At 36.9% G+C, this 14,160-nt stretch overlaps 1 protein-coding gene and 1 long non-coding RNA gene across 4 annotated transcripts in view; one reads left to right on the top strand and one right to left on the bottom strand.

Annotated features, from left to right (window-relative positions):
• LOC126354165 (biorientation of chromosomes in cell division protein 1-like 1) overlaps positions 1-14,160 on the bottom strand; it is an 89,999-nt gene that overhangs the window by 10,598 nt on the left and 65,241 nt on the right. The window lies entirely within an intron of this gene.
• LOC126354166 (uncharacterized) overlaps positions 1-14,160 on the top strand; it is a 92,111-nt gene that overhangs the window by 15,732 nt on the left and 62,219 nt on the right. The gene's annotated exons all lie outside the window — the stretch shown is intronic.

Raw genomic sequence — 14,160 nt, 5'->3', positions numbered from 1 at the left:
ACAAACAGCTTTTCTGCAGTGTTTCATGTGTAGCAAAACATTCATTAATTGTCATATTTAATAGACTTATTAATTTATATTAAAACTATTTATGTAACGAATTGATACAATTAGATGTGGATAGTAGTTCTAATTTTGTGGTGAGATGTGAATGAATGTAATTTCATATTGCTTAAAATAAGAAATGAAAAGAAGAGACTTAGATACAGAAGATATAAATAGTATTCGTTATTCAGAGTTTCTCACCTTGAACCTAAAAATGATCTGATACTGAAGCTAAACAATATTCTCCTGATGTTAAAAACTTCCTCTCTTCTATTAAAATTATGGTGTTTGTGAATCTCTATTGCTTCTCTATACGTGCGCACATGATAATGGGATGTTTGTGCTAAAACGCTTGTTTCATTAATTTTAATTTCATGGTTCCCATCTCAAAAAACACGCTCAGCTACAGCCGTTTTTTCGATGTGTCCTAAGCGACAGTTTCTTTTATGTTCGGCTAAGCGTGTGTTTACACTTATTTTCGCTGTTCCAATATATACTTGTCCACAACTGCAAAGAATTTTGTGCACCCCAGGTGTTGCTAGGGGGTTTCGGGCATCTTTTGCATTTCTTAAATATTCCTTAATCTTCTTGGTGGGTCTAAAGATGGTTTCAATCCCATACTTGGCCAGAACTTTCCCAATATGGTCTGTGACTTTAGTAATGAATGGTAGGAAAACTTTTCCAGTAGGTGACCGTTGTTGCTCTGGACTTCTGGATTCTTTTCTTCTTTGATGGAGGGCTCAATCAATTTCCTTGCTGGGATATACGTTTATCATTAAGGCTGACCATAAGTGATTAAGTTCATCTTGCAAGTAAGCTGGCTCGCAGATTTTGTTGGCCCTGTCCACCAAGATTTTCATGACACCTCTTCTTTGCGTAGGATGATGGTTTGATTCCTTGTCGAGATATCGATCTGTGTGAGTCTTCTTTCTATATACATTGTGGCCCAACGTATATAGAAACCATCTTCAGACCCACCAAGAAGATTAAGGAATATTTAAGAACTGCAAAAGATGCCTGACACCCCCTAGCAACACCTGGGGTATACGAAATTCCATGCAGTTGTGGACAAGTATATTTTGGAACAACAAAAAGAAGTGTAAACACCCACTTAGCCCACCATAAAAGAAACTGTCGCTTAGGACACATCGAAAAATCGGCCGTAGCTGAGCATGTTTTTCGAGATGGGAACCAGGAAATTAAATTTAATGAGGCAAGCTTTTTAGCACGAACATCCCATTCTCATGCATGCATGTATAGAGAAGCAATAGAGATTTACAAACACCATAATAATTTTAATAGAAAAGAGGAAGTTTTAAAGTTGGACAAAATATGGATGTCGACACTGCGCCAGCAGAATGACAATCAATTACTCTTAATCGAGAATGATGACGCCTTCCAAAGATAGACTTACCGTCGACATCACGTGATGGATGGTGGTGCCCTCTATAAATGCAAGAGTACTTGGATCCTCAGTGGCAGTAGCTGGACGAACTGAGAAGATGTCTCCCGCAGATGGAGACAAAATGTTAGGTGGAAATTTTATACATCGAACATGCCTCTCAGCCCCGAATTTTTAACTGAAGACAACACCGGCTGTGAAAGCCTACACTGTATGATTAATATTCTTCTGTATACATGTGGACTCCAAATTAACACGAAGTGCTGAAGTTTCATTTTAAAGCATCTCAACTGATTGAAGGTCTATTTGTTGAGAAAGCTGTTTTTGTGTGTGTGTGTGTGTGTGTGTGTGTGTGTGACACACTAACTCTCAAGACAGATTCACCCAAAAGCTAGCAATATTCTCAGCCTTAATACACTCTTTGTGGGACTTCCACAACTGTTGTTAAAATGTTTCATAATAAATAAATCTGCTCCAGTTGTACTTGGCTAATACTTTATTTGGATAAAATCGTACACACGATCTGGGTTTCAGTATGTAAATCTCATCTTAAGACACTTGATAGCGCACGAGAAAGTTGCACCAATCATGTAAAAAAAAATCCAGCAAATTTTATCAAGTAGCATGTGAGATCCCGCACGAGTGACGTATGAAAAGTTTCTCTGAGTCAACCAATACTGCACAGATTATATGGGGCCATGTAGGTGCCCAGCCTGCCACGTATCGTGGGAGGCCAGCAAGATCAGTAAAAAGACTGCTGCATGAATCGAAATGAGACTCTTGTGTACACATATACGCCAGTTCGGTGGTGACCACTCTCTGGCAAATATGTGTACACAGGAATCTCATTTCAGTTTGCACAACTGTCTGTTTACCGGTCTTGTTGGGCTTCCACAATATGTGGTGGGCTGGGCACTTATGTGGTCTCCTTCACCCGGTGTAGTACTGGTTGACTCAGAGAACCTTTTCGTGCATCACTTGAAACCTACTTGATAAATTTGCTGGACTTTTTACATGATTGGTGCAACTTTCTTGTAAGCAATCAAGTGCCTGAAGATGAGATCATATTGAAACCTGGCTTGTATGTATGATTTTATCCAAATAAAGGATTGATCAAGAAGAACTGGAGTGGATTTATTCATCATGAAAAATTCTCAGTGATATTTATCTGCCTATTGATGATTCAATGCCTCAATTATTCTTATTGTAACCATTACTCCTTTCATTATTTATATTCTATATTATTGTATTGGTAATTATTTTTCTTTTTGTTGCAAAAAATTGGTGTCTGATATTACATGAGTCTCATAAATATTTCAGTATTGGGAATGAGTATGTGAGAAAGTATTTGCGTTCAGATTAACTAATGTTTTAGGAAAAACAGAATATGCCCCAATTACTTTTGTCACAAATTATGCAACATGCACAAAATTTTCTTTCATATGAAAGAATTCCAAGTATCTTGTCACACAGTAATTTACTTGGTAACAACAGAAGACTCAAAGGGCTGCAGTAAATTATTGTAACAGTGAACAGGCAGGCTACAGTGCAGAGAATTACTCACACATTCAATGCAGGATGACAACAGGTGAGCGGTCCTTGCTATGGGATACAGAAGCTCCCACACCACGAGTATACATCTGATCGCTGCTTGTCAAAGGGGACATACATTATTGTTATCGTATTGCTGCACTGCTTTGGATGCTTGAAGCACAGGAAGATTTCAGTTGCTCTGTGATATGAGACGAGCATACGTCAAAAAAACACACAAAGTAATACATTCTGTTATCAAAAGAGCACCATTCAGGCAGATGGTAGAGGTATTCAAAGTGGGGAAATGTTTACACAGGAGAAAACAGGTTATCTGACTTGTATGACATCATCATTCACTGATGAGTGACACAGGAGCCTACTATGTGATTATGTTCATCCGTTTGTTCTCTTTTAGCACACTGCCTGCAACCTGTACATTATCAAGGCAACACTCCAAAATGGTTTAAGGAATGCTCCAAAAACACTAAGAGTGCTTGATGGGGCACTAGATCACATGATCTTAATTTTACTGAGCATACCTTGAATACCATTGAGTGAGATGTGTGAATTTTTGACCCCACTTGAACCCTCCCCCGTTGAGTTGCCAGCAGCAATTGAGTGGTCATGAATTGGGATGGCTCCCCAATACCATGGCACATAAGTGTCTTATTCAGATGCTCATGAATGTACAATAAATACGGAAAAAATAGTTACTTGATTAGCAAATGAAGATAATGTGCCTGTTGAGTTAATGTCTCATTTGAGCTTTACTACACCAACAGAGAACTCTTCTACAACTATACTTTCAAAAAAAGGAGGTCCATTATAAATGCAATTACATTAAATGAATGTTGTAATTACTTTCGCAGTTATCTACAACCAACCTAATGCTTGTACACATGTAGCAAATGGCAAGGTACAGTTGTTAATCAGTACGACTTATGAGTGTGCTGCTATAAACATTACTGTTCGCTTCTCCAGTCAATGTTATGAACAGTGAATGCATTTTATGATGCCTCATTTGTTATCTATCAATGCCTGATATAAAATAATTGTACGCTGTAGTTTATTTTTAAGTAACTCAGTAGATTCTCATTCTCATTGAAATACTTTCGCCTTTCCAATTCTTCTAGTTGAGTATTATTATTTGCCCTTCTTTTATATTTTCTTTCTTGCACCCTCCCCTTTAAAAAATCCTCACACACTATAAATAAATAAAAACAACAAAAAGAGTGTCAAACTTTAATTACTCAATTATCAATTATGACACATTGCACAGCCTTTATTCTGATGCATTTCAGAGTCGTCTTTTGAATATCAGGTCACAGATTTCACTTTTAGCTCAGCAAAATCCCAGAAAGTCAACTGTGTAAAAATTCCTGTAGTAATGTGGATCTGTGTTTGCATTCCTTGAGAGCTCTGAATTTGAGATTTGTACACTCACACTGTTTACAAACAGTAACAAAGGAACTACATTTTAAGAAAAAGCATCTCTGGTGAACTATCATTACAATGTAACAATAAAAATAATAAATTTTTGACAATATAATGCAATTGGATAGATAAAAAAATCTACACGCCAAGGGGTGGCGGCATAACATACACATAAAAGAAGGCTGTACTTATGCAAGCTTTTGGAGTCACTCACTCTTTTTTCTGGCAGAAGGGTTGAGAGGGAAAGAAGAGAAGTGAAGGAAAAGAACTGGAGAGTTTTAAGAAATGGGGTAGATTTCAGAAAAGCCACCCAGAACCACAGGTCAGGGGAGACTTACCAGATGGAATGAGAAGGAAAGACTGATTGTTGGGGACTGCTCGGTGCAAAACTTAAAAACCAGAGTTTTTTATTGTATGTAATAGAGGTGGGAGAGGGATGGCAAAAATTCGACAGGTCAGAAAATGAAAGATGTAGGAAACTAAAACGGAATGGAAAGGAGTAGTTACTGTGAAGAAATGCTGAGATGAAAGAAATTAACACAAATTAAGGCCAGGTGGGTGGTGAGAATCAAGGACATGTTGTAGCCCTAGTTCCTACTTGTAAAGTTCTGATAAACTGGTATTTGAGGCAAGAATCCAGATGGCATGTGTGGTGAAATGGGCACCAAGGTCATGACTGTCATGTTGTAGAGCACACTCTGCAAAAGGATATTGTGTGTTGCCAGTGTACATCCCCCTTTGTCTATGCCCATTCATCCTAACTGATAACTTGATGGTAGTCATGCCAATGTAAAAGGCCGAACAGTGGTTACATAACTAACAGCTGGTATATGACGTGCTGTTTCACAGGTGGCTCTCCCTTTTATAGTATATGTTTTGCCAGTTACAGGGCTGGTATAGGTGGTGGTAGGAGGGTGCATATTGAAAGTCTTGTAGAGTGGGGACAGTCACAGGGGTAGGAGCCACAAGGTAGGGAGATTAAAGCAGAAGGAGCATAGGGTCTGACAAGGATATTGCAGAGATTGGGAAGGTGATAAGAAGTGTTTCTAGGTGTGGCGGGCAAAATCTCAGACATGATTTTAGGAGGTCACAGAATTATCAGAGTAGCTGATTAATTACATTCAAGACCCGGGTAATACTGAGTGACATTGGTGTGTTCCGAAGTTGTTTTCCAGCAGGATCAGCAGTACCAGGACTGGATGTGATGGCCTGAGATCCATAAACCTTCAGCCCCTGCTTTGGTTTAGATACATTGATGACATCTTTGCCATTTGGACTCATTGAGAGACTGACCTGTTAAAATTCCTGGAATCTTTAAATACCTTCTCCCAATTAAATTTCACATGGTCCTATTCCGAATACCATGCCACTTTCCTTCATGTTCATCTTGTCCTCACCGAAGGCCAGCTACACTCTTTCATCCACATGAAACCCACTAACAAACAACAGTACTTACACTTTGATGGTTTCCATTCTTTCCATGTCAAACGTTCCCTCCCATACAGCATTGGCATTCAAGGCAACCATATTTATTCAGATGCAAACACTTTACAGTGATACACCTCCATCCTTTGCTGGATGTAATTATCCCACCGGCCTAGTTCAGAGGCAGATTTTCCAGGCCATCACATCCAATCCTGCTATTGCTGAGCCCTCTGAAAAACAATTTTGGAGCAGACCACTTTCCACTCAGTATAACCCTGGTCTTGAATAATCAGCTACTTTGACACAACCATGTCCTCCTAAAATCATGCCCTGAAATGAGATCGATTCTGTCAAAGATTTTGCCGCCACACCTAGAATAAACATCTATGATGTTGCTGAACAACAATCATACATTATTTTTTAAAGGAACACTGTCACTTGATTGTTTTATTGTTTAAGTACAACCTAGGCTTTGGCCTTTTATGCCATTTTCAGGTATTTGATTTTATGTCTTTAACGTATGTTGCAGGACACGTAACATGTCGTCAGGCTCAAAGTTGGCCATGAATGAAGAAAAATATTGGCGCCCTATGAAATGCTAGATGTAAACCACCATCTTGTAACAGATGAGTAAATAATCATGGAAGCACTTAACATTTAGTAAAAACAGGCTTATGTTGGTAAATAAAAGATGAGCATGTATCCTTAAAACATAATAATGGTGAAATCAAAGAGTATGATTAATAGAACAATTAATTATTCAATTGTTCTACTACTCATACTCTTTTAATTTACTAAATATGATATGCTCCCACAATTATTTGCTGATCTGTTACAAGATAGCAATTTTACATCTGGCATTTTGTGGGGATCCAATATTTTCCTTAATTTATGGCCAACTTTGAACTTGACAACTTGTTTTGTGTCCTGCACCATATGTTAAAGACATAATACTACCAAAGGCAGAGCCGCCTGTGAAGCGACACATCATATACATTCTGTTATGTAAACACTGTTTGGCCTTTTACATTGGCATGACTACCACCAAGTTATCAGTTAGGATGAATGGGCATAGACAATAGGTGTACATTGACAACACACAATATCCTGTTGCAGAGCATGCTTTACAACATGCCTGTTTCACCACATGCACCATCTGGGTTATTCCCAAATATCAGTTTCTTAGAAGTCTGCAGTTGGAAACTAGCACTGCAACATGTCCTTGGTTCTTGCCACCCACCTGGCCTTAATTTACATTAATTTCTCCAACTCAGCATGTCTCCTTAGTAACTATTCCCCTTTTCACTCCGTTTAAGTTTTCTACATCTTTCACTTTCGGATTTGTCTATGTTTCACCATTCCCCTTCCACCTCTATTACATACAATGCACTTAGCTTTTCCCTTTAATTAACTCATGCATGATGTTTTTGCAGAATCTCTATGTTGTATACTACCCTGTCTTCCATCTTTAGGCTCTGTTTTCAAATCTCATCCAGTGCAGTTCCCAACAATCCATCTTTCCTTCTCATCCCATCTGTAAGTCTCCCCTGATCTGAAGTTCTGGGTGACTTTTCCAAAATTTACACCTTTTCCTACACATCTTCCATCCTTTTCCTTCAGCCCTCTTCCTTACACTTCGAACCCTTGCTAGGAGGAAGAGCCACTGGCTTCAAAAGCTAGTGTAAGTATAACCTTCTTTTGTGTGTGTGTTCTCTTGCCTCCAGTTGGTGAGTAGATTTTTTTATCCATCCAATTACACTATATCATTACAATGGGTTTCATACAATTTGTAACTGTAGAACTGCATACACAAGAAATATTTAAAAAAAAGTTCCACTTTGTGTTTTAGTTCCAGGACTTTTTTCACATGTGTATAAGACTGATGTGTACCAGGAGCTCCAAACATATGCACTAGAAATTTCCTGAATCTCACAAAAACATGTAAGTTATATGACATTCAAAGCAGGATATGGCATTTAAATCATTAGAATTACTGAACAAAGAAAATGCACTGAGAAGACAGAAAATTATTGGTCAAAATTCCTTATAATTGCTTGCCAATGATACAAATTGCATGCGAGATCACTATGCTTCATTTACACCATGGGTGTTGTATTACCAAGTTGTGAACATGGCTTCCATGATTGTTGTTTGCCTTATTGTGAAACTGAAGTTCATAGGTGTCAACACTGTACACCAATGATATGTGCCTAACAGACGAAGGCCAAAGAGAATTGGATGAGCTACACACCCAACAGTGGACCACAAGATGTGATATTTGACAGAATGGCACCTCATTTGTGTACACAGCAATGAAAGACAAAAATTTTCTGGCACAATAGTGGAACACTGTTCAGGTGTGTTGCTGTCTTCTGCTACAGTTTTCTAGTCCTTTTTTATACAAGTTTCACATCAGCTTTGACTGCAATGATGACAAAATATATGTGGAATACCATCAACTCTTTGACCGCATCTCTCAGCACCATGAAGGCTAAACGTGTGATATTGCAGGATATCATGCCAATACTACCTGAAAAAAATTGTACATAAACAATAGTACTCACAAGGGGACCTTACAGAATAATTCTCTTTGATTTTCCTTGAATGTCAGTACCCAGACATCTACGGCAGATGGCTCAATTCTCAAACAAACTTGAAAAAATCACATCTGAAGATTTTGGAACACTGTTAAGTACAAAACATTTTGACAAATTTAACAGAGCTGAATGGAAAGCATAGAAGCCTTAAAATCATGAGTTGTTGATTTAACTATCAGTAGCAGTAATTTTTGTCTTTACTTTTATTTGAATTCTATATTTATATTCACATGGAAATGTTAATTAATAAATAAATAATTAATTATAATTATTTAATATAAGTAACATATTTTTACTTTTAGTTCCTAGCTGCATAAAAAGACAAGTATTCACAATAAATTATAATTTGATAAAAGATGAAAAAAAAAACATGACAGTATTCTTGGTATACACAGTTTTTCTGTTGACTATAAGGCATTTCATATTTCTGTATCAAATGTTAATTTATTTTCATGCAATGACAAATTGTACAACATTATTTTTATTAAAAATTATGTATCAGTTTTAATTAACATTTCCTCTTTGAAAATAAAAAAATGAACCATAAACTTCAAAATTATTACTCTGCTATGCTACCGACTGGGCTAATGATGGCTCTTATAAATGCTCAAAATGTTTTGTACATGACAGTGTTAATTCTTCAAATCTACATTGATGATTTTTTCAAGTTTGTTTGTGAACTGCATCATACTGCTTTAGAAAATTTGTTTCAGTGCACTGATCTTCAGCTCATGTAAGTATGAACAAAATCAAAGAGATCTTGTTGTCCGTATATTAACGCAGTTCTCCAGTTGTATTTCAGTACAAGATGCAAAGAATGTTTACAATTTATAACTACACAGAAAATAGTCTGGTCTGCCCATTTATGAAACACTGCTCCTACTGGACATGCCCAATTATCAAAAGTTATCAACTCTTTTTTGACATTCATCTAGTAGTGTACAGTTTCTTAATAAAGTGTGTTGTGGTGGAGACACTGAATGGATATTGACTGCAATCAAAAGACATTTAAACGTTGGACATTCGCTTATTACTTGTATCACTACCGCTGAAATATTCACTAACACTAGAGTACAACATTAACCGAATTCACTGGTCAGCAGTTAAGTAATTTTAGTTTGAATGCAATGTACTTGATTTTCTTTCCCTGTTGGCGTTATTTTAGGTAAATGAAACAGGTAGTCATGTACTCTGATACCTTTATCTCTGAGAAAGGTCCAGGCGACTTATTTTGTTTACTACATCACTGGAAAGTTTGTTTCTATTAACAGGTTCAATATTATGTAGCTTTGTTTTTTTTTGTATTACTTTCTGAGAACTAAATGGCAAAAAGTGACTGGATTGTGTGGCTTGTTTATTTTTCCTAATGTTTCCTTCAACTTCTACTGCCTAGAGGAATGAATGCTACTAAATCTGGAAGCAATCTATTTAATATCTACACTACATTACCGATTATCTTGTCATGCAAATCCCCGCTGTTCTTGGAGGATTTCTTACTATATGTAAGGAATGTATTTTCTGTGTCCCATTAGCAAAGACGTGGGGTGTGTAAGATGGAAGCTCTGGTAGGGCTGTAGCAATGAGGAGTAATGCACAGAGAGTAAGCTCCACCACTCCTGCGCATAGTATCCACAAGATAAATTGGACTTGTGCCTTGTGTTTCATACTGAGCACTGATGACAGCATTAGCTATTCTGAAGGCATGTTCCTGGCCTTAATGAGAATGATAAAAGGAAAATGCAGAAAACCTTAATTATATTGGCTGAGTGAAGATTTAATTTCACTCCTCCAACACTTAACCACTGAATGAGCATACAAGGTGCAAGTTTTGAGAGAATCCATAGCATGAAATAACAATAAATATAGAGAGGTAAAGCAATTACTTTAAAGAGACTGTTTACTACGTTCAATAACAGGATTTTTGTCCCTCAGTGTACCTGCCACAGAGCAATCCTTGCACCTAGTTGTTGCAACACCGACATACTTAAAATGAGCTAACTTGTCATTCATTAGAAAACAATGTTGGCAGAATGTATGTGTCATTCCAGAAGACAATCACATACTGTGTTTTAAACTACTTAGGTAAAAAAACTGTGCTAGTACCTTATTGTGTCTATAGAACGGCATAATATAGGAGTAAGTCTAATAGTGAATATGGTATGTGGCTGAGCTACTGTGGGAAGCCTAGTGGACATAGTACTGTAGCCAAGACAGACACAAAGCCACTTTACACACCAGTACAAGTTTATAAGCCTACTAGGTCTTCAGGTGATGAAGAGACTGAAAGAATGTATGGTGAAATAAAAGAAATTATTCAATTTATTGAGACAGAAGACAGTTTAAATTGTGATGGGGGATAGTAATTCAACAGAAAATAAAGGAAGAGAAAGGAAAACTACCAGGGGAAAGGGGATGTGAGAAAGATTGAAAGAGGAAGCCACTTGGCAGAATTTTGCTCAGAGCAAAATTCAATCATGGAAAACATTTGGCTTAAGAATCATGAAAGGAGGTTTTATGTGTGGAGCAGACCTGGAGATGTCAGAAGATCACAGATAGCTGACGTAATGGTAAGACAAAGATGTCAAACTCACATTTTCAACCGCAAAATATTTTTAGAAGCAGATGCAGACACTGACCATAACTTATTGGTTATAAATAGCAGATTAAAAACGATGAAATTGCAAAAAGGTATGAACTGGGATTCATAAACTGAAAGAACTAATGATTGTGGAGAGTTTCAAAGGAAGCATTAGGCAATGAAGTGACTCAAACACAGAAAAGAAATACAACAGAAGGTGATAGGTAGCTTTGAGACATGAAATAGTGAGGACTGCAAAGGATCAAATAGGCAAAATGATAAGGCCCAGTAGTAATCCTTGGGCAAAAAAAAAAAAAAAAAAAATTAAAATAAAATAATAATATGAAATCTAAATTAAGAAAAGAGTCAACATAAAAATGTTGCAAATGAAAAAAAGTAAAAGAAAATACAGATTTCTAAAACTGAGAGAGTGTGAAATGGCGAAGCAGGAAAAACTATGGGAAATATAGATGCTGCCTACAGAAAAATTAAAGAGATCTTTGGTGAAAAGAGAAGCACTTGTATGAATTACAAAAGTGCAGGTGGCAGAACTAAGCAAAGAAGGGAAGGCTGAAAGGTGGAAGGAATAAACAGAATGGATGTACAAAGGAAATAAACTTGAAAACATTATTATGGAGGAGAAGAGGAAGTAGATGGAGATAAGACGGAAGATGAAACATTGTGAGAAGAATTTGACAGAGCACTGAAGTAGAAAACATTCCCTAAGAATTATGAAGATCTTCAGGTGAACAAATGATTACAACAGTACTCCACCTTGTAGGCAAGATATACTATACAGGACAAAATACTCTCAAACTTTAAAATGAATGTTATTATCCCTACTCCAGTCAACAGAGAGTATTTCCGCACCATCAGTTTAATAGGACATGTCTGCAAAATACTTCATATATATTAATTAAAAAGAATTAAAAGATTGGGCGAAGACGACTTTTGGTGAGGATCAGATTGTCCTCCAGAGAAATGTAGGAACTAACAAGGCACTACTGACCACACGGCTTCTCAGAAGATAAACTACAGAAAGACAAACCTATAATTGTGGCATTTGTAGATTTAGAGATGGCTTTTAAAGGAAGTATGGGAGGCAAAAGTAGACAGGGAGACCAAGGCTTGTCTACAGTAAGCATGTTCAAATAAATGTAGACTGCCTTGTTTATGCAGAGATGAAGAGGTTTGCACAGTATGGACTGGTGTGGAGAGCTGCACACTGAAGTCCACAACAATTACATCAACAACTTAGGGGGAAAAAAAAAAAAAAAAAAGAATTTATTTCCCTTGTAAATTAGTTTAAAAACTAGTAAACATCTGTGCTACAAAGTATAAATAAAGCTAAACTGAAGCAGTCTTTTTGCACACATCCTCTCACTATAAATACAACCAAGATAGAACTTGATCAAAAGGCTCAATCATAGAAAATTAAGTATATTTGTAAAATGTTTGATTTCTATAACAAGCCCACTGGGAATAGATTAATGAAGAAACCTAATTTCATAATAACCGACATACTTGCATAAGTTTTACATTAATGATATTAACATTTATAAATCATCAAAAGATGCCAGTAACAGAAACAAGGCAATTATATATTACAAATGTCATGCATGGTATGCCTATGCAAAAGATTTTACCTCTGCCACAGACCATACGGTAGCTTTCGGAGTACATGTACATTTTGCACTGTCATGAAGAGAGTGATTCACAATGCAAATACTGCCTTCACATCATATAATATCTAACAGGAACTTCGTAAAAAAATGGGGTATTTAATTTATCCCCCCCCCCCCCCTCCAACCACCACCTCATATGACTTTCCTCAGTATGTTTCAGTTGTCTGCAATCACACTTCAGTGTTATTAATATAGGCCATTCTTAGTAAATGCAATACATCTCTTTGAAGATTTCGAAATGTTATGTGTAAAAATACAAAGTTAATGGAAGCCATATATCTGCAATGGTTACGCAATGAATTATTAAGGTCAAAAAATTAAAACTGAAGAAATGATCAGCAGAAGATTATTTAAGATATTTAAATGAAATCATCAAAATGGTAAGAAGCTTCAGCATATGCGATGAATTCTTGTTTGATACCTCAACTGAAGAAACTATCAGTTTAATTAAGTCACGTCTGCAAAATACTAATGCGAATTCTTTACAGATGAATGGAAAAACTGGTAGAATCCAACCTTGGGGAAGATCAGTTTGGATTCCATAGAAATATTGGAACACGTGAGGCAATACTGGCCCTACGACTTATCTTCGAAGAAAGATTAAGGAAAGGCAAACCTACATTTCTAGCATTTGTAGACTTAGGGAGAGCTTTTGACAATGTTGACTGGATACTCTCTTTCAAATTCTGAAGGTGGCAGGGGTAAAATACAGGGAGCGAAAGGCTATTTACAATTTGTACAGAAACCAGATGGCAGTTATGAGAGTTGAGGGATATGAAAGGGAAGCAGTGGTGAGGAAGGGAGTGAGACAGAGTTGTAGCCTCTTCCCGATGTTATTCAATCTGTATATTGAGCAAGCAGTATTAAAATTCATGGAGAAGAAATAAAAACTTTGAGGTTCGCCGATGACATTGTAATTCTGTCAGAGACAGCAAAGGACTTGAAAGAGCAGTTGAATGGAATGGAAAGTGTCTTGAAAGGAGGATTAAGATGAACATCAACAAAAGCAAAACGAGGATAATACAATGTAGTCGAATTAAGTCGGGTGATGCTGAGGGAAATTGATTAGGAAATGAGACACTTAAAGTAGTAAAGGAGTTTTGCTATTTGGGGAGCAAAATAACTGATGATGGTCGAAGTAGAGAGGATATAAAATGTAGACTGGCAATGGCAAGGAAAGCGTTTCTGAAAGTATTTGTATGGAGTGTAGCCACGTAGGAAGTGAAACATGGACGATCAATAGTTCAGACAAGAAGAGAACAGAAGCTTTCAAAATGTGGTGCTACAGAAGAATGCTGAAGATTAGATGGGTAGATCACATAACTAATGAGAAGGTATCAAATAGGATTGGGGAGAAGAGAAGTTTGTGACACAACTTGACTAGAAGAATGGATCGGTTGGTAGGACATGTTCTGAGGCATCTAAGGATCACCAATTTAGTACTGGAGGGCAGCATGGAGG

Source organism: Schistocerca gregaria, chromosome 3, assembly GCF_023897955.1.
Source record: "Schistocerca gregaria isolate iqSchGreg1 chromosome 3, iqSchGreg1.2, whole genome shotgun sequence".
Lineage (NCBI taxonomy): Eukaryota > Metazoa > Arthropoda > Insecta > Orthoptera > Acrididae > Schistocerca > Schistocerca gregaria.
This window is presented reverse-complemented; position numbering and strand designations above follow the sequence as displayed.